Below are 22,627 nucleotides of genomic sequence, written 5' to 3'. Positions count from 1 at the left end.
CTTTAACTGACTCCTAGGGATGACAGCTAAGGAATAAAATCCAGCTAAGAAATCCTGTTCAGAGGAAATACAAGATATCAGGCTAGAAGGCTGGGCCACTTGATAATCTACAAAATCATCCCCAAAGAATGGTCAGGAACCTGGAGAAACAGTAATGTATAACTACCTTCTGTCAGTACTCAAGACTCCTTGGGAAACAGAATAAGCAAATGGACAATTGGTCAAGCTGATTTTAAAGAGACTTAGCTGCATATTGACTGTGGAGATCATTGATGAAATGAAGTTTAATGGGTGCTTTTTAAATAACAAAAAGGGATGTTAAGTGTTTGGTCTGCAATATGCTACTTTGTTTCTTACATGTACTGTTTCTGAATGTGATCCATATGTTTGGTCTGTTATATATAATTCAAGTGATTGTCCTTTACTTGGGAACTGTACATATAGTGTAAATTTGGGATAATCAACTCTAACCACACAACTTCCAAATTATGTTTGATTTGTTTGTAATTGTACGGTGTGGTCCCACACTGTTCAAAGGTTATAGAGGGCCTTATTGCTAATGCGTTAAGTTAGTTGAAATACATTTCCCAAAAGTTTTATGAGCTCTACAGTAAGGCAATACTAATCTATATGGTCTATGTAATTGGAGAGAGTCCAGGTTAAAAGACTGAGCAATCTTTTAAGAGAGGCAGGTGGCTTGGGAGGTAGTGCCAAAAAGATAGAAGCAAGACACAAACCACTATATCCAAACTATGCTAGTACTAGAATGACCAGAAGTGACTACAAGGCTAGGGAGGTATAACCTAGACAAGCTGCTGCACCAAGAGAAGCCAACACATCTCAATGCATTATAGTTGCCATGCTAAAATAAAAGACATTGAACAAAAGAATCTCTGGTCAAGTTTATAAGGATTGAAGTTTTGTTGGCATCAGGAAAGTATTTCTCACAATAGAGTCTGGGCACCCGTACTGACATCTTGTTAAAAATGATAATGAACAGTTCCTGATTTCTTTCAAGTGAGTAAGGTCCAAATGATTGGGTTCTACTCCTGAGATTGTTCATTGGCCATTTCTTTGGAGAATAAATTACCCTTTTGCGCTGGCCATAAAACAGTGATAGCTTCCAGCCCTCTTGAACATCTTTTTCTTTTTCATAGTTCACAAGACAGGACAGCCTGAAACAAAAATGTAGCTCTTTGGGAGCAAAAGGATATGAGAGTTGTTTGCTCATTCTACCCCAGAGACTTTGCTGGAATAAAACTCCAAGTGAGCACAACAAGCCAACAAAGAAAACCCTACTTTCTTTTGGTTCATCTCCCAGGATAAGACCCAGTCTGCACCAGAACACATAAGAATTTTGGGGAGAAAAGGGAAGTATTCTATATGCAAAACTCTGCCACCCAGAGAGAGGCTGTGCACCAAGGCAAGAGTAAGTCCTAGGCCCATACCAAGTACCAACTCACAGCCTTATCACCCACTACCTAGTTCCAAGTCACAAAACTAAAGCAGAGTTCGAAGGGGACCTGAGCAAGAGAGTGACATTCCACAATAGGAAGACATTGAGCAGAATCCTGAGAAAGGAGACAGTTCAGAAAAAAAGAGCAGTGTTGTGTCTCAGACCTTAAAAGCAGAACAGCATTTCAGTTCTGGTATCTAGCCCAGCCTTAAGAAGAATATCTAGGTCAGGAATTGAAAACCTAAGAGGAACCTACAATTCTGTCAGTCTGAATTAAGAGTTTTCCATTTGGTTGATAGGGACTGTATCCAGTGGGATCTACTCTTGCTTCGGATGTTAACCCAGGTCAGGAGCTTACAGGGCTTAGATTATGAGCCCAGAAATAACACTTTGCTCTGGATCAAACCCTTTGGGGAGCACCAACAGCTTGCAGGTCCCCAGTCTGTCCCTGAGATCCTGGATAACACAACACTTAATACGTCCAATAAAATAGCAATGTAACCATCCCAGACTGTCCCTCCAGGAATACTGCAGAGTTCAACCCTGACATCAAAACCAATATCGGTAAATAGGATGGAAGAAGAGGCAAACAAAAAAGAATCCCACCATAATGGACTACTATGGTGGCAGGAATGCTCAAGACCAAACAAAATGAGAGAATGACAACCAAACAACTGCAAGCAAAGCCATGGAAAAACACAGCTTAGCCGCAAACTCAAATTGCATTTCCCCAAAAAATTAAGGGGAAAAATTAAAGAGTTTAAAATTAATAAATGAAATGAGAGGGGAAATGGAAAAGAAATGACAATTGTGGAATAATTGGAAAGGAAATTAACTGCTAGGCAAAGAAAAGGCCTTTGACAAAGTACAAGGTCCATTTAATTTAAAAATATGACAATGTACTGACAAAGACATATTTTTAAAAATATGTTAAACAGTATTTATCCATCTAAAAACAAAAAACTTGAATAATCTGCAGTGAAAATAATCAAAGGAAGAAAGGAAGAGTGCCTCTTCCCTGATGTTATTTAGCATAGTTTTACCAAGCTCAGCAATAACAATAAAAAAGAAAGAAATTAAAGTTATAAAGAAAAGTGAAAAGAAAATTATCTTTATTTGCTGATAATATGATGGCTACTTAGGATGTCCCAGGAAATAAGCAAAAGAAATAAATTGAGAAAATCATTTGCTTTGCTAAAGTTATCAGGATACAAAAGATGAGTATTTCTATATTAGCAATCACAAAATCCATAAGAGAATAATAGAAATGGAAGTTATATTCAAAGCAACTACAAAACACATAAAATGTCTAGGACTCAGTCTACCAAAACACACTCAATACTTGCATAGATATGATTGCAAAATGTCCCTTAGAGAAATAAAGACAAATGTTATACCAATACAATAAAAAAGGCAATAAATGTGAAATTATTTTAAAGAAATCTTGCCCTAGCAACAAACACTCTGAAAATGAGAATGGACCAAATAGAGGCTAATAACTTACTCCATGAGACAGCAACAAATAATAAAACAAAGTCAAAACACTGGGGAAAACAAAGAGATCTTAAAGAAAGGAAAGGGACCTATATGTGCAAGAATGTTTGTGGCAACCCTCTTTATAGTGTCCAGAAACTGGAAACTGAGTGGATGCCCATCCATTGGAGAATGCCTGAATAAATTATGGTATATGAATATTATAGAATACTATTTTTCTGTAAGAAATGACCAGCAGGGTGATTACAGAAAGGCTTGGAAAGACTTACATGAACTGATGCTGAGTAAAATGAGCAGGACCAGGAGATCAATATATACTTCAACAACAATACTGTATGATGATCAATTCTGGTGGACGTGGCCTTCTTCAACAATGAGATGAAGCAAATCAGTTCTAATAGAGCAGTAATGAATTGACCCAGCTATACTAGGGAAAGAACTCTGGGAGATGACTATGAAGCACTACATAGAATTCCCAATCCCTCTATTTTTGTTCGCCTGCATTGTTGATTTCCTTCACAGGTTAATTGTACACTATTTCAAAGTCAGATTCTTTTTGTACAGCAAAATAACTGTATGGACATGTATGCATATATGGTATTTAACATATACTTTAACATATTTAACATGTATTGGTCAATCTGCCATCTGGGGGAGGGGGTAAGGGAAAGGAGGGGAAAAATTTAAGCATCTGCCAATGCTCAAAAATTGCCCATGTATATATCTTGTAAATAAAAAGCTATAATAAAAAGGCTAGGGAAAAAGGAAAAGACCAGGTATCTGTTAGCTAAAACAATTGACCTGCAAAACAGATTGAGTAGATAAAATTTAAGAATCATTAGACTACCTGAATGCCACGACCAAAAAAGAGAGCCTGAACATTCTATTTCTTTTTTCTTTTTTTGAACATTGTATTTCAATAAATATTTGAAGAAAACTTCTCAGATCTTTTAGGAACAAAAGACAAAATCAAAATATAAAAGAATCCCCAGTTACCTCCTAAAAGAAAGTTAAAAACTCCAAGCCCACCACTCCAGCCACAGTGCCACTTAGCTGCAACAAACTTTATTTGTACAAAAATATTTACAACTCTTTTTAAAGTGGCAAAAAATGGCAATCTGAAGGGATGCCTATAAATCTGGGAATGCATAAACAAGTTTTGGTATATAAATGTGATGGAATACTACTGTGTTGAACTATTATCAATTATCAATCTACCAGGATTCCAGAGGACTGACATTGAAATATGCTAATAGTAATTGAATACCCTGATAGTAAAGTGAATGCAAGATGAAAAAAAAAATCTGTTTTGAACATGGTCAGTGTGGAAATTTGTTTTAATTAGCTATAGTTTATGTGTGTGTGTGTGTGTGTGCATGTGTGTGTGTGTTTAGCCTCAAATGGAAAGTGGGTGAGGGAGGGTTGAATGGGAGCTTGATGAGACAGATTTTTACAGATTGAAAAAGTTGAATAATTTTTAAAAACACTAAGGATTTCATGGAAGGCAACAGTTTTCAAATTTAGGGTGAGAGCCATTTCTAAAAATGTTCACCTTCTTTCAACTTTATGTTATTAATATATTCAATTTCATGACTATGACTACTGAATAATATTTCAGGTAAATAATTAGTAGATTAAGTTTAATATAGTACATATAGTAATAACCAATTCAATTTTTGTTTTATTTTATGGGTTTTAAAGGTGGTTTAAATAGTTGATCTCATTTGATTCTTATAAGATAGATAGTAGAAATACTTTTCCTATCTTTCAAATGGGGAAACTGAGGGTCAAAGCCAAACATCGAATTCAGAGAAAGCTGAATTGTGACCAACATGCCAAAGGTCATGGAACTACTAAATAGCACAGATAAGATTGGAATTCACTCACCTAAAGTTTAGCAATCTGTGCTGGAGCTTTCTTTTGGGAGAGGACATCAGAAGAGGAAAGCTAACTACACAATTTTTTGTGTTTGTTTTTTCCCTTGCAGTCTTGAGGTAGCTTATGATTTAAAATACCTAGCTCTATGAGAGAGGACAAAAAACATCTCATTCACGCATAACTGGGTCAACTGTTTTAGGAAAAGATGCACTAAGTGGTGCTCAGTGTGTATCTAAATGTTTTTCAATTTCCTTTCTCATTGTTTATGTGTGTTATACTGACAAACTTGGTTTTAAGTTTCAGTAATAAAGCTAACAGTCAGATAACATTCTGAGGTTAATTACATGCCCCCTTCCAGATTCATTCAAAGACGACTCAGGTTTCATGTTGACCTTGCCCTAAGAAGAGTTTTCTAAAATCCCAGGAGGTAATCTCCCTTCTAAATGTACTTTCCTTCATGGCATTATGCTACTTTATAAAAGTTACTCTGTTTTACAGATCAACCCTGAAGAAATAAAATTGGCTTTCTTAATGAACAAAACCTGTATTTATCTTGTGCAAGAGTCAGAAATATATTTGACACCCCAGAGGTGAATTTTTGTTCTTTATAGTTATATATCTGACAAGGCAAGGATTTGATCATCTGAAAAGACGATGGCAGCTTCCCAAATAATGAAATTAGAACTGTCATATAAAAAATGTATTATTTCTCTGGTGAGCTATTATACAAATCAAGAAATTAATTTTTATTTGTTTTCTAAAATAATTGGTAAACTTCAAGTTGCACTGTTTGCTGTACTCCCTCTAGTGCTCTTGCCATGATTACTACCATTATTTATATTAATCAAGTGCAGAGAATCATTGCAAAAATCTAAGACAGGATTATTCTAGTAGTCATGGGATATTCTTAGCAATGGTAACTGATTTTACAATGAATGTCCTCTCAAAAAAACTACAGCGACACTACTGATATTAATAGATTAATAGAAATATTCGGATTGTATTAGACTAAGTATTTTTAGAAACAAATAATTTGTTTCTTTCCAGATGATGCAAATTGAGTTTGTGACAACAGAAGTATATGGAATTCCTGGGATATTTCTTAAAGGATGATTAAAAATAACTAGCTAACAATGCATGAAGTGGTTATCACAAATCCATGCAGCTACATAATGAATTGAATCACCCTTCTAGTCTGGTTAACAATTAGTTATTAATCATTTAGTATTTTATATAGAATAGTTAATACAAGATAACTTGTAACCCCAAGAAGTTTTATATCTAGTTAAGTGAAGTATAATGGATGATTTTTTCCCCTGAAGTTCAGAATTCTATTTGAAAAACCTGATAAAGACCAAATCTAATCACAAAGTTCCACTTAGGAATAAATGTTTACAACCATAAGGGTATTATTCTGCCTTACAATTAGAAGCATAATTCTAAAGCTGATTGAAGATTTATACTGAGTTCTATTACAGGTTATTTTTGGAAAAGAACATGTTTGATAGGTTTAAATATGAATGCAAATAGAATTGGGAAGTTAGTTCTATAAATTCCTTAATTATTTTTCAAAAATGACTTTGGCTAACAGAATAAAACTGCAGATGTCATTGATCTATTAAGTATATTATTGCCTGTGGAGAGTTTAATAAAAAATACCAAAAATAAGTGTTATTTCCAAATTTCTTATACTAGGAGACTATTTTTAACTTCAACTAAAAAGAGAGATTTGTACATACAGATTTAAAACCCAAAGTTGACGGCCAAAATTGATATGGTAGACCATAATTGCATAGTAGGTCAATAATCCACAAAGTGAAATTGACATATAAGATAATATGGCTCCTTACAGTTAGTCTGATGAATTATACACATTTTCATGTGAACATGTATATTCTCAATGTTTTTTAACAGTTGAATACTTAACGAAAAGGAAAGGAAATTAACACAGAAGTTATAGCCAAGTGATAATGACTTACATTTGTATTGTGCCTTTCTAGTGAGCACTTTAGAAGACCATTAATATCAGTCATCAGAGGGGGTGAAACTTGGCAACTATTTAACATAATACAACATAACAGAGTAGTTTAGGACAGGAAGTGGAAGAAAATGATATTTAATTATTGTAAGGGGAATTTTAATTAGGCAGAATGTCATTTAGCAAAAGTTGGACTTCCATCCAACAACTAATTTTACCATTCCTATAATCTTGGATGTTTTGATACATTAAAATTAAAAAGTATGATACAGAAGCCTGTGATGAACAAGGGTGCCTACTCACTCAGAATCCTTCTGATTAGGGGAGAGGTTTAATATTATTCAATATAATATTAAGAAACAAATTCATCAGAATTTTAGAACATTAACATCATTAATAAAGAATGCTTTCCATATTTGCATTTAATCATTTTTATGACATTTTTATAACACATAAGCATTTTTCTTATTATATACTCCACTGCCAAGAAAAATATTAGTAAATAGTGAATGAATTATTGCTTTGTCCCTATAAAGATCACAAATACAGTTCGAGGCTTGAGATTTGTTTTCAGGTGGTCAGGGACTTTTCCCACTGGAATAAGGAAGAGGCTAAAACTGGTACCAAAGTACTGGGCCTGGAATCAAGAATACCAGAGTTCAAAACTGGCTTGAGACCCTTCCTAACTATGGGATCCTGGGCAAATCACTTTACCCTGTTTGACTCAATTTCCTCATCTGTAAAATGAGCTGGAAAAAGTTAATAACAAACCACTTCAGTACCTTTGCCAAAAAAAATAAACAAAAAACCCAAATGGGCTCACAAAGAGTCAGACATGACCTAACTGAATGAACAACAACAAACCTGGGAAGCATACATTGTAAATTCTAGGTCTCAGCTAGCAGTATGAGAAGTTGGAAGCTTTGGTCATTAGAGTAGATTATAACAGAACTGAGTTAAAAAAGAATTGAAGTACTGCTCCATTAGTATCTGCTTGATGGAATTAAAGAACTTGTTGTCATGTTTGTATGCAGAGATACCTTTCCTTTACTCCCACAATCCAAAATTTTTAAAGTTATCTCTGCAATATCTATGACATGCATCCTTTCCTTCCATTCTTATTGCTATCATCTCTTCTTTAAACTGTAATAGCCTTCTTAGTTGGACTCTGCCTTCAATTTCTTCTTCTAATCCATCTCACTTGTCGATGTCAGGTTGTCTTGATAATTTTAGTACACAAAAAATACAAATAGTTTAGTATTCCCTTGCTGCTTTGATCACGAACTATATCAAACTTCCATCTTTGGAAGAGGGAGGGAGAGAAAAAAATACGGAATTCCAAAATCTCATAAAAATGAATACTAAAATTTCCTTGACATGTAACTGTAGTAAAAATAAAATACTATTTAAAATGAAAAAATAGCATTTTAGAAACCTGCTCTGAAATTTATAATCTTAGAGATGTGATTAATTAAGTGACTTGTTTTTTTATACATAGTGAGTACATCAAAGGCTGACTTGAAGCAAGTCTTCTAGGCTTTAAGACCCAGTCTTTAAATATGATGACATAGGTTAATAAAATATTAATTAAAGTTATAGATTAGATTCATTTACATTATTTTGGGCATTAAGACAACAAAAGGAATCAACTAATTGGCATTTCTTTGATGAAATACCAAAACAAACTAATTTTCAAACAATTGACATGGCCTTTGACCCAACATTAAATGTTTCAGAAGTCCAAACATCTTGCATCTCCTAATTTCTAAAATTGTTTTCCTAAGTCCATGTTATCTTTTAAATTTTCTTTATAGGGTCAATCTTTAAACCCTTTATTGTTCTTTGAGATGCTCCTATAAAAATTAGCATTTTTAAGTAATTTCACTGCTTGGGCTATTGAAAATTAGTATATGTTGCTTTCTTTCTTCATATGCCAACATATTCTATTAGGAAAAAAAAAAGAGTAAAATGTCATTCTGCTTTCTCATTTCATGGGGCGGAGAGGGAAGAACGAGTTCCTTCCTTAGTGAGATTTCAGGAAGTTGTTAGCACATTTTTTACATATTTGACTAATGGTCTGTATCTTTTTAACAAGCCAAGAAAACAGAATATCTCATTTCTTTGGCACTTATCTCCTTTTGAGCATTTGTTATTATTTTAAAGGCAGATGAGTTTAGTTACTTAAAGTTCCATGCTAAAGTGAAACCTAGATCGCAAATCTAAAGAAAGCCAAGTTGCCAAATACCATGCTAAGTGATTTTGAAATCTTTCAACTGATTCTCACAACAACCTGGGAGCTATGTGCTATCATTATCCTTACTTTACAGATGAGGAAATTAAGGGACAGGAAGGTAAAGTGACTTACCAGGATTAGACAGATTGCAAATATGTGAGGTGGGATTTGAGCTCTTATCTTAATGACTCTAAGACCTGTGCTCTCTCTGTTCACCTTGCTATCTTGATATCAGACTAGGAAATTTTGAACAGAGGCTCAGTGAAAGGACATTGCTCCCTTTATCCCAGGTAACTATCTTACCAATGTGTGAGGTCACAAGAGAGCTTCATCAGTATCACTTTAAAAACTACTTGAGAAGAGTTTGACAGTGAATTTTAATTCAGTCCTATTCAGCATATAATTATTTTGAAACTACTATGTGTACATCATTGTGCTGGATATTTGGAACACTGGAAAAAAATCTAAGACCTCATGAACATGTATCATTCTATCAAGAAGCATCTATTAAGCACCTGCTATATGAGATGCAATATGGAGTCATATACTAAGAGTTAGCCTTGGAGTTATAGAGACTTGAGATCAGGTTCCAAATTTGACAAATACTGGATGCTTGACCATAGGCAACTTTTAAAGTCTATAACCTAATGAATTTCCCATCAGAATTAGTAGTGGTTTACTACTAGAAGTAAGATTGCTGTTTCCAAACCAATGGGATAATAGATCCTGTCTAAAAAATGCCAGGAACTCTGTGAGTGTTGGGAATACAAGAACAATAATGGAACAATTTCTGCCCTCAAACAGCTTTTTTTCTACTTGGCATACTATTGTGTTCATTACTAGTATTATATTTATATCTAAAGAACAGCACACATTGATTATCTTTACCTCAGATATTTAAATATACCTTACATCACCTACAATGGCTTGGCAAAAATGATTCTGTGTTTCGGGGGGGTTGTTAACTCTTATTATACATATATATATATATGTATATACATATACATATACATATATACATATGTATATATACATATGTATATATACATATACATATACATATATACATATGTATATATACATATATGTATGCGTATATATATATATATATATATATATATATATGCATATACAGGTTGTTCAATTACTTAAAGCTTAGGTTACTCACTTCAATATATCAAAAACTGTAATTTTCCTAGGAAAACATTTCCCCGTTAGCAACATGAAAGTTTGAAAAAATGAATCAGAAATGTACAAATAAGGTCTGTGGTTGATTATTATTTCTTGCTAAAGTAAAGTAAATTTATTGTCACATTCTGTATAATCATATTAGTCTATGGAACATTTAACATTTTTGTTGAAAACAGGTTGAAAAAATACAGGCCAACAGTTAGGGGTAGATGAAATTAGAGAAATCACTTCTTGTCCTTAGTCATTTATGATGGCAACTGAACTGTTCAAATTCTACACAGGAATTTTTTAAAGAAAAATTTAGAGGAATTTTATACAATAGCATGCTCAAGGGAATGACTGATGTGATCATTTTCTAAATTAAATTCAGTTTTAAAACTGAATTTCACATAATTTCTTAGGCATTTCATATGTACTTTAAATTTGAAAAGAAAAAAAAATTCCTCAACTAAAGTTACAAATGTTAATATTGGGATTCATGAGGAACATACATTGAGGCTATAAAAGTCTTTTTGGATCATACAGACCAACTCCCATTTTTTTTATAAAGATTTTAAGTTAAGCAACTGGCCCATGGTCACAGAGCTGGCAGAGACAGGATTTAAACCCAGGTTTTTCCATATTGCCATTATAACTAGTCATAAGTAGAAGTCTATTCACCTAGTCCTAAAAGGAAAGCTTCAGTCTTCCAGCCCACAGGAGTTTTATGTAGAAATTCTGGGTGAGTTTAGCAGTGTTGAAGTGGATACAGGGGTCTAGGTGAGTCAGGTCAGACACATCCACAATCAAACATTTAGAAGGGATATCACAAGCAGAATAGAAACTTGGCAGGGAGATGAGTGGCGGGCCATCACCAGAGGACAAAACCCCAAATGGCTCCATTCTCCAGTAGGAGCATTCACAATAAAGCAGGGATCCAGAGATACAGAGTTCATTCAACAAAGGGTCTCAGGCAGGGAACCCAAGACAGATAACCTATCTGTTGTTGCTCATTCATAGCAGCTGTATTTGACTTCATGACCCCGTTGGCGGTTTTCTTGACAAAGATACTGGAGGAGTTGGCCATTTCCTTCTCTGGCTCTTTTTTACAGATGAGGAAACTGAGGCCAACAGGATGAAGTGACTTGCCCAGGGTCACATAGTTACTAAGGATCTAAGGCTGGATTTGAAGGTCTTCCTAGGTCTAGGTTCTGCACTCTATCTATTGCTCCACCTACTGGTCCTAACTACTTGGATACATGTCCCAAAGAATGAGGGGTGTTCAGTTCCTGGAATTAGGTTCGAGGTCACTGCAGGACCAATAGCAAAGTTAGCTTGCTGCTCAGTTCTCTGAGCTATGGATCCATGAGGTCTTATATTTTCTCTGGCTACAGTGGGGTTAAGTGTGCTGACCTAGCAAACATAGAAGCAAAGGAGCAAGGTTGGTCCGGACACTTAACAACAACAACAATAACAACAACAAAACCTAACCTGCTGTGTAATTTCCTAGATAACAATGACCAATTCTACTTTAGAGTTCTATACCATCGTGTTCTAATTTGTCCTTTAATTAAAGGAACAAATCTGTTCCACTAAAGATGTTTGTGTAATTTTTTCTAATGTGGGCAAAGATTTAAGTCCAAGAGGAGTGGGGGGAAATTGCTGCAAGGACTCTCAAATGCTAGTCTAAGAAAAAATGATTTTATAGAGGCAAATTAACCCACTCAGTGGGTTAAACTAAAACTGCTAAAAGTGTTATTTATGTTCCATTCTTAAAGGTGCTTTACCTCCGGTTTGTCCAAGTGTGAAATATAGTGACCTAGTCACATATTAAACATTCTATCAGTCATTCTGCCAGCTTGGCTACCATTCCAAGATCTACACTTAGAACAAGCTGCTGTTGCCAAAACATGAATGACCTACAGTCAACTCAATACTTATGATCATCCATATGCTGCCTAAATTATCAGTCTACTCAGTTTGTACCCAACTAAGGTCTCTTAGAAGAGAACTATTTTAGGGGCAGAAATATTTCACGGGCAGACCAGAATCAGTTTAGTGGGCTTACTCTCCCTTTTCCACCCCAGTCCTCCCCATCCCTCACGAATAACATTTTGTTCAGATGTGGAACTCTAAGTCAAGATCCATATAGCATAATGTGAAGGAGAGATTTTGGTTAATTTTATTCAAGCAGTGTAGACAGTTATTATACTAAGGATTTTTTGGAATGAACCAATTGGATAATTGCCAGCTTCCCTGTTCCTGTAATACTATACAGACATAGCCTAAAGCAGATTTTATGCATAAAATGATTTTCAAAGGGCTGCCAGAAGAAATGAAAATGATGTTAAATAAAAGTATAAATGTTTCTAAACAAAAATGTGAAAGAATTATGCCAAAATTAGCAATAGTGAAGTTCTTTATTTATAAAATTACAATTTACAGTTTCCTTTAATTTACATTTTTTTTTTTGGTCTCCAAAACCTTGAATATTTGTACTGCATTTCCTACTGGCTAAGATTGAATGGGTCACACTGGGACCGAAGAGTAGAAAAAGTGCAGGAATCAATCAACAAGCATTCATTAATCACTTACCAAGTGCAGGGGATACAACAAAAATGCATAAATAACCCTTGGGCTAAAGGAAATTGCATTCTAATGGATAATGCATCTACACAAATAGATACCTAGATACATACAGGGAAAGGGAAAGTAACTTTAGAAGGGAAGACCCTAGTCCTGAGGAAGCCTGAAAAGGAAATGAATCTTGATGGATGCTGGTGATTGGAGGCAAGAGTTACGAAGGAGGGCATTCCTGCCAGGAGGATCATCCATTGCAAAAGCACTGGAGATAGGAGATGGAGCACTGTGTATGAGGAATGGTGAGTAGGAAAATTGTTCAGGGAAGGATAAATGGCCCAGTTTAGCTGGAATGTAGTGTATGCTAGGGAGGGTGTTGTTGTTGTTCTGTGTGTTACCACAGTTTGGGACCTCTTGGGGGATTTTCTTGGCAAAGATATGGAGTGGTTTGCCATTTCTTATTTCAGCTCATTTGACAGATGAGAGAACTGAGGCAAACAGAGTTAAGTGATTTGCTCAGGGTTATATAGCTAGTAAGTGTCTGAGGCTGGGTTTAATCTTAAGCTTTCCTGACTCCAGGCCCATCACTCTATCTACTGTGCCACTTAAATGCCCACTAAAGAGAGTAGAGGGGTCTCAAATTGAAAAGACTGTTGGATATAATTTAACATATTTAACATGTATTGGACTACCTTCCATCTAGAGGAGGGGGTGGGGGGAAGGAGGGGAAAATTTGGAACAGTAGGCTTTGCAAGGGTCAATGTTGCAAAAAATTACCCATGTATATGTTTTGTAAATAAAAAGACATAATACTAAAAAAGAAGGAAAAGATCGCTGGAGGGCAATGAATGCCATGTTAAGGCATTTCTTATATTCATATTGCTTATGCAAGAGATTGATATGGATTTTTTAAAAGTAGAGAAGTGACACGAAATGTGGCAGTAGTATTTTGGATAGACTGGAGGGGGCAGAGACTACTAGATAACACCAAATCTCATGTAAATAGCAAAAAGGACCTTTCCATTTTTAAGATTTACCCCCTTAAAGTAAAACAATAGCTGAGTAACTGTTTTGTTTCCTTCCTCAGCTATTTACTGAGTGAGACTTTTTAAAATATTAGTTTCGGTCTCTATAAATGCAGAGTGTTGAACTAGATGGTCTTTGTAAGGTTAACTCAACTCTAAATCCTATGCCATTAGATCTTATCCACTCTGACCCTATCTCTTTGATCTTTTTGCCCCAACATTGTTAAATCCTATTAGAAATATTTCCTTACTGCTTAGAGTTTTTAATATTTTGAGTTTTAAAAGATCAGTCATATCAGCTCATTTTTCCATCATATTTGTACTGCCCACCCAAAAGGTACCTCCAAAAAGAGCTTTTCTATGTCAGAAGATTTAAGAATACCTGCTCTCTGTCAGTTCTTCCAATCCAAAAGCCACCCCCTGGCAGCATAAAGGCAGCATTCCTGCTGTTTCCAGGCTTTCTCCTTTCTACACCAGACTAGCCTAAACTGTTCTGTGTGGCCAGGGGCCCAGACACTATCCCTCTCCCTTCTCCCAGGGGATTGTCTTGACAGGAAAGGGCTGAAAGGGAACTTATTCTTCCTCTCCTGATATTTCTCAACATGTATTTTTGAGTATTACTGCATCTCTTCCCATACAAGGTTTGCCTGTGATGCTAAGGATCCAGTTTAAAAAAAAATAGTTTTTTTTTTCCTGCCATCAAAAGAATGTAAGGGTAAAGGTCATAAATGTTAAACTTCACTTAAATAACTTTGTATTTTCAATTCTTTGAAAAAAATAATCTCACCTTTGTATTAATAGAAAATATCCAATTATAATTTATCCTCATGATTGAAACCTATTTTATGACAAAAGTATTTTTGTACATTCTCATGTCTTGATTGCATTTCTCTACAAGCTATCCTACAGGACAAACAGACTTTTTTTTTTAACCACTCATTAACCCAGGAATACTTTGGAAGAGGTAAATACTCTAGAATTGTACTCTTAAGATTTTGAAAGTTAATTGCAGTACCTGAAGCTTTTCATCTTCCTTCAAGAGCTATTCTATTTAACAGTGGTTGACAAATATAGTTGAATACTTCTAGGGTTTCTACTGAACTTGTTTAACTTGGAGATCCTCGACAACCCAGGATTTAAGTTTCATTGTGCCAGCAACTGAGATAACACTTCAAATTTGACATATCTTTTGTCTGTAAATCTCTTTCCAAAAACATAGTGGTATTGTTAGCAAATGTATACAAGATAAACCTCGAATGAGTTCTGTAAAAAGGGGGATAATAACTTCAAAAATTCATGAGACATTTAGAAGAAACTGTTGTTGCCACATTAATACTTGAGCAACTTAGGGCAAATTGCTTTTTTAAATGTGGTTTAATAAGTAAAATGACCAGTTGTCATCTAAAGTTCCTTCCCATTCTAAATCTATAATAAGAAAGTAATTTTATGACAAAGTTGATTTTACATTCCTTTACATTTTGCCCTGATTACTATAGTCTTATAATCATTTTTTCCTGGAGAAGAATTTATAATTAGAAAGGACAAGTCTTAGTGTTGTTTGTCATTACAGTAACATTTTTATTAATCTTAGAAAATCACAGAAAAGTTGCTAATATAGTCTGACTATTCCATCTTTTTTCTAGACTGTGAGCCAAGGTAAAACATTAAATGAGAGACTAAAAGACATTCCCCTCTCTATTTTTCTGTTGCAGCACAGCTTCTGTAAAGAGCAAATAGCATTCTAAAAAATAAATAATACTGACGTCAACATTTGTGGACTAACAGAGAACTTACTGAAGTTGCAATTAGACATCTTATGTTAATACTGATACAATGTTTAAAAAGTTAAATTAAGATTTCTATTAAAATCAGAAACATTATCAATTATAGTTTTTATATTAGTAAGGTACTCTCTCCACTCTGCCATCTAATTACCCCTGTCTCCTGATTTTGTAGCTTTTCACTGGTTCACAGGCATTTATTTCCCCCATGCCCGAAATGCTCTGTCATCTCTCTCCAGCTTCCTTAGCCTCCTTCAAAACTTCAATCTCATCTGTTCCAAGAAGTCTTTCCATTTCCCTACATCACTAGTACTTTTCCCTCTGCTATTTTTGTGTACATATTTTTTAAAATATATTGTCTCTCATTGGAATGTGAATTCCTTGCAGGTAGGGGTCACATTTTTGCCTTTCTTTGTATGGCAAGCACTTAGTTCAATGCCTGCATATAGTAAGTGCTTAATAAATATTTGTTAATTAACTCCCAGATAACATGTGTTTTATCATGATAAGAGAACTGGATTTGAAGTCAAAAGAAGTGTTTGAATCTTGGTTTTGCCACTTACATAAAGAAGTCATTTCTAAATTTCAGTTTCCTCATCTGTAGAATAAGAGGGTTTTGTTTTCTCCAGTTGTAACTCATTCAATTGAATAGCCCTGTGCCAATAGGGATTTTCTAGCTGTCTTGGTTTGCTTTTACTCTTTTTTTTTCAGATTCAAAGTATTCTCTGTCCAGAATTTCAAAGGCATATTTTGGGACAGATGGACTCCTGTTGTGCTTTGTGTTAAGATTTTTGTTGCTTGTTAAATATAAATTTCCCCTTTTTATGAACCTAATAAACATGAATAATGTATATGAAATTGTGAACTGTTAGATATATAGATTTAGTTTTTAATTATATATTACAGTTAACATGATAATAACAAAACTCCCTTGTTTGTGGTTGTTCCTGACTGAATTATCTTCAGCTTTCTTGTGTACATGTTGTTCATCTTTCATCGATGCTCTTTTCTTTCACATTCTCTTTTTTATTTCCCTATCATTATCCAACAATCTCCCTTCCTATAGAATCCCTCCCTTATAATACATATAGTAAAGTCAAACAAATCATTATATTGGCTTATACCAAAAAGTGTTTATATATATTCATCCTGGAACTCTAGGCAATATCCTCTCTGCCAAGAGGTGAGAGGCATGTTTCTTTATCAGTCTGATGGTTTTGTAACATTGTTTTGCTTGACATTATTGTGGCCATTGCATAAATTATCCAACTGGTTTTGTTGGAATGTAATAAATGTTTTTTAACTAGGTGGTTCCTTTCCCTCAGTCTTTGACCTTTTTGTAATATATGCGGGGTAGTATCAATGGATCAATTTAGTGAATATAGTGGTGGAATATAGTTCCAAATCATTTCTTAGAATGATTAGACTAATAATACACAGATCCTCTTGAGTAATGAATAGTGCATTTGCATATCTGTCTTCACACATGCATTCAACACCTGTCATCTTTCTTCAGAGTCATTTTTGCCAATCTGAAGGGTGAGGTGGAAACTCATCTATGTTTTAATATGCTTTTCTTTATTTTTAGTAATTTGTAACATTTCATATGGTTTCATTTCTTCTTTTAAAAACTGCTTATGCATATCCATATCCATTGGCTATTAGCAAATAACTCTTAGTCTTAAAGCACTTATTATATATTAATATCAATTCTCTGTATGTGTTGGATAGCAAATCTTCATCTGAGAAATTTGGTATAAAGATTTTCCCCAGGTAACTTTTTCCCTTCCAATTCTAATTGCATTGATTTTATTTCAGCAATAGCTTTTCATTTTTTGTAATCAGAATTGTTCATTTTGTCTTTTGTGATTATGTCTATCCCTTATTTAGTTAAGAATTCCCCTCTTTAGTTATACCTGTCTAAGATATCACCTCCCCTTCTTCAATTCTGATGCTATGAATTTTTATAGTTTCAATTGGATATCCAATTGATCTATATTGTGGTATATGGTGTGAACTTTTTGTGGTATGTGGTATGGGTATAAGCTTCAACTCATGCCAAGGAGGCAACAATCTATTCTACCAGAATAGAGATTTAGCTTTGATTCAAAAATATAAAAAGAAATGCACTGCATTTTTCCTAACTCCTAAGTCTCCATAAAATATAGAGTTTCTGGTTTAGTACATTTTGGAAATTCCATAGACACAATTGAACTATTATTTTTTGCAAAGCATTTGACAAAGTTTCCTGTGCTGTTTTCATGGGCAAGATGGAGACATAGAAGTGAATACAGAAAGAAGATCTGTTTCCCATAACTGCTGCTGCTGCTGCTCTGCTACTGCTTACTGCTACTGCTGATAATGGTGATGATGATGATAATGGTGATGATGAATAAAAAGAACAACAACAATAATTAACAGCTTAAATGTAAAAAACATCTATTAATTTGCAAAGTTCTTTGCATGGGTATTGTTGATCTTTATTGATCCTCACAACTCTTCTTTAAGGTAGTTGATGTAAGTCTCTCCCATTATAGAAGGATGACAATTGAGGTTCAAAGAGGTTAAGATCATAGCACTAGTAAATGGTCATGTTGGGATTCCAACCTCAGTGTTCTCATTACAGCTTTCCTTCCCTTCCCTTCCCATTATACTATTCCTGTGCTAAAAAGTTTGGTTCCAAATATAATAAAATTGCACACAAGAATGCAGCCAGCCATTTTAAAAAATTGTATGGAATTAAAAATCAATAATGTTATAAAATATAAAAATATTAGATATATGCCAGATAACTAGAGTTCTTTATTTTAGGCAATTGGAGTTAAGTGATTTGTCCAAGGTCACACACCTAGTAAGTATCTGAGGCTGGATTTGAACTCAGGTTTTCCTGACAGCAGGGACAGTTATATTCACGCAGCCACTTAGATATTTCTACAATTCATTTTATATTTGACAAATACCACAAAGTTCCAAAGTTTAAAAAAAACATTGACTGTTTAGCTTAATTGAAATCATTATCTTTATCAAGTCTTTATCAAGTTCCCTTCTTCAAACATACAAAGCAAGAAAACTGCAACTACCCTAATTGTGCTTTGTTTTCTAGTGTTTTCATGGAGTTGCTGACTTAGAGAAATGAGAAAGTTTAGTATGGATTGTAGGGAGTCAACAAAAGCACAGTAGAATCAACTATTTACACTTTACTTATATGTCCTTATTCTCCCCCCCTAATAACTACTGATTAAATGCTTTTTCTGATGTAAACAGAAGACTTAATGATTTTTTTTTTCAAGACTTTAAGGATTGTATTTTGATTTTGTTTCTATAATAGAGTCAACTGCAATTATCAGGGCCCATGCTTTGGGCAACAGTGGAGGAGAGCAGAAGCAAGCCGGTAACCTAGGACCAGAGCAACCAGGAATATGCTGAAGGTCAGGGGTCTAGACAACCAGGCAAGTAATCAGGATTCCTGAAACAAAAAAAAATAATAATGATGATAATGATAAACATGGCAAATAGAAAAGAAAAAAAAATCCAAAAATAGATTTGGAATAAGCAGAGCTGCTAAAAAAAAGTATATATACCATTGGATTTGCAAAAACTTAACCAGAAGTTGTTTACTTCTGGATGGAGTCTCTGAAATGACTAAGATCCAAGAATGGAACATGGGTAACATCTACATGAAGTCAGTTGGCTATATGTTGAAAAGGGAGTATTGAGCTAATGGCTGACTGGTGTTTAGGATAATGAAGGGCTTTATGATTGAGATTCAGAACCAGATTATTGTCACCAGAAATTGTCTTTGTGACCCTAGATTTCATCCTTGATATAGATTCTGCAAGGAAACTATGCAAACCACAATACATCTCCGTGGGTTATTAAAGTTCAGTGCCTATCAAATACCAAATATCCAGTCATCAAGACTGGATACCAGAGGCTCACTTTCTTTCATGGACTGACATGACAAATCTTCACACTATAAATGCAGACCTCAAAGCATCCTATCAAACCCTATTGGACCTTGACCATTATCACAAAACAAATGATTACTCACAGCTGTCTAAACATACCATACATACTCCTATATTTTCTAATCTATATGTGAAATGAAAAGCTTTCAAAACATAAAAACCTATTCATAGCTGTGTGACTTTGGGCAAATCACTTAACCCCAATTGCCTCGCAAAAAACCAACCAAACAAACAAACAAAAAAGTGATTAAAGGAGATCCAAATCATGGGGGAACAGGGTGAGATAATGATTATCCCAGTTGTACTGCTTGCTACTGGGTTTGTACTGAGTATGCTCTCAGTGAACATACAGAAGAGGAACTTAGATCCTAATGCTTTTATTTAACTACAAAGAGCAGTTTTGTTCACCGGGTGCAATCATTTCTGTAATATGAAATATAAAATTATAGGAGTGGGAAATTGACTTTTCCCCAGGGTTGTTTCCATGTAAACCTGGTAGATACAGATGAGATTAATGAGATGATAAAAACAAAAAGAATGTTCACAAACCATGTTCACATTCACTACCGTTTGATCCTCACAATCATACCCTTATAAGATAATCAAGTAAAAGTGTTATTTTACATATCAGAAAACTCGGACATAGAGAGCTTAAGTGCACTTCAATTGTACAATAAGTCAAAGGAAGCAATAGGTCAGGAAGTAAGAAGATAAGCAAATGCAAATACTGGACTTGGGGGAATGAGGTAGCCCAGAAAATCACCTTAGAGGTTAATAAGTCCAATCTGCCACCCAGTGGAGAAATCCCCTTACTAAGGACTGACAACTCTAGCTACTCGCTCCATCGAATTTGTGATCTGTTTTCTGTGTTCCAACTGTTTAAAGAAGCAAAGGACCCACTGTTTATAGTGAGGATGGAGGTACAGTGAAAAATGCAACTTCTTGTCCCTAGAGAAAGAATAGCAGAAAGCTATAAATCAGCTGTCTTCTGACCTATGTACTGGAGGCAGTCTAGAAAACTAAACTTCATATATCGGGGATGTGAGAATCAATCCCAGAGGTAGATAGAAGCTGTCACCATGAAGGAATGTTTTTATTAATATTTTGTGTCATCCACAGAATTTAACTTAGTGCTGAACACATAGTAGGCACTCAATATCTATCTTTCTATTTATCTATCTTTGGATATACTTCCTACTTTAAAAATTGCATTATACTGAATTTTATGACAGAAATACTTATGACCATTTCTATCATTATCTACAATTGTCAAATCTGCTATGAAAAAAGATCTATACATTTATCTCTCATGAACAATTTTGCTCAGATAATTATTTTCCCCTTGAAAATGGAATCTGCTATTTACTCAAGTTTCCTTGAATATCTAGCCCATCAGGAGGAAAAAATAACCACAATAATGTGGCAAACTCTCCGTGGTTTAATATGATCTGAATTGAATCTGATCCATGAGAAGGCAATATTTTTTAAACCAAGGAATCTTATTTTCTTATTAAAATAAAATAAATCTCTATCCCTTTACATTTATGAAAGGGGCATAAAATAAATGTTATCATATTGAAAAGTAAGACACTGTAGGGGGTAGATGGCCAGCCTCAAAAATAAAAAGACATGGGTCCAAGACTGTCCTGTGACATATATTAGCTGTAATTTAGCAAAGGTACTTATCTCCAAGATTATAAACCGTTGCAAAGGTGCCCTCCCTTGTTTTGAGAGTGCATTCCCAGGAGTTCCCTATACTGAGAAATCAATTTTGGTCCATATCCCTATTTAACTGTATCGTGGGAAACTATCTTAACAAACAGTAGAGACAGAGACTGAAAAGAATATTTTTCCAGATTTCATTCTGTGATAAAAAATGAATCCATTTATTCATGAAATCATTCAACTGAGTTAAATAGTAAAATATAAACTGTTTATTTTTAAAATCACCTGTTGATTATATAGTTCCATAATTAATCAATATATTTTTATTGAACAAATGAAACAAGATAAATGCTATAGCTGTTATATAGTAGTTAAGGGGAAAATAGACAAAAATAGCCATCCACTAAATGGTTTCTTGGATTATCTAAACCAGAGTCAGAGTTGTTAGTTATTAAAGGAAGACAAATCATTTTTCCTATTTCTTTTAAGTTTAATGTACAATCTAATATCAGAAATCACACATATAAATATATCTAATGCTAGTTGAGTTGCATCATGTAATTGTAGAAAGAACACAGTAAAATCTGGGGTGAGGTTAGAAAAGACTTACAATAGATCACATTACAGTTTCCTCTCTGTATCCTTGTAATTCTCTTTCCCCCACATTTATATATATATACTGTAAATTTAAAGTCATAGCTAATGTTACTGTTAATGGCTATTACCTAGTTCTTCTAAGCTATGGATATATAAGACTTCCTTAGGATGTAAAGATGAATTTCCACCATTATAAGAAACAACAAAAAAATAGGTCTGCTTTACTTGGCAAACAAAATCTCTGAGTGTCTCACCCTACTATGTAATATTTGGACAATTGGAGCCAAAGCTTGTCCTAAGGAAAGGAAGAAAAAGACTGCTAAAAGCACCTTGAAAACTATTGTATATATCATGTATACTCTCAGAACACACAAACACCACACATACACACATACATGCACCCAAATTATTTTCTGCCCCTTTCCCGCTGGGGCAAACGTCACACATCCCTCTCACCCCCTCTCCATGGTACCCCAGGGTGGCAAAAGACACCCCTGGGAGGTCTAATGTCATCGTAGTAGGCTAAGACCCTAATATTCCCAAGATCGGCTTTACTTAAGGGGAGGGGAGTAACTTGGCTAGCTGCTATGGATAGGAATTGTGAAAGAAAGAAAAGGGAGGGGGTAGTACTAGGAGCTGTGTTAAAAGAATATGGCCAGAATATTTAGAGCTCCCCCAACAGACCAAAAAAATATTGCAGTCTGTTTTCCAATTTTCAGCATCTGACAAAAAAAAAAAAAACGGAGAAAGGGAAAAAATTCATCCTGATTTCTGAACCGTTACATTAGCTTCCCCAGAAAGG

This window comes from Sminthopsis crassicaudata, chromosome X, assembly GCF_048593235.1.
Source record: "Sminthopsis crassicaudata isolate SCR6 chromosome X, ASM4859323v1, whole genome shotgun sequence".
NCBI lineage: Eukaryota > Metazoa > Chordata > Mammalia > Dasyuromorphia > Dasyuridae > Sminthopsis > Sminthopsis crassicaudata.
The sequence above is the reverse complement of the archived record's forward strand: the minus strand, read 5'-3'. Positions refer to the sequence as shown.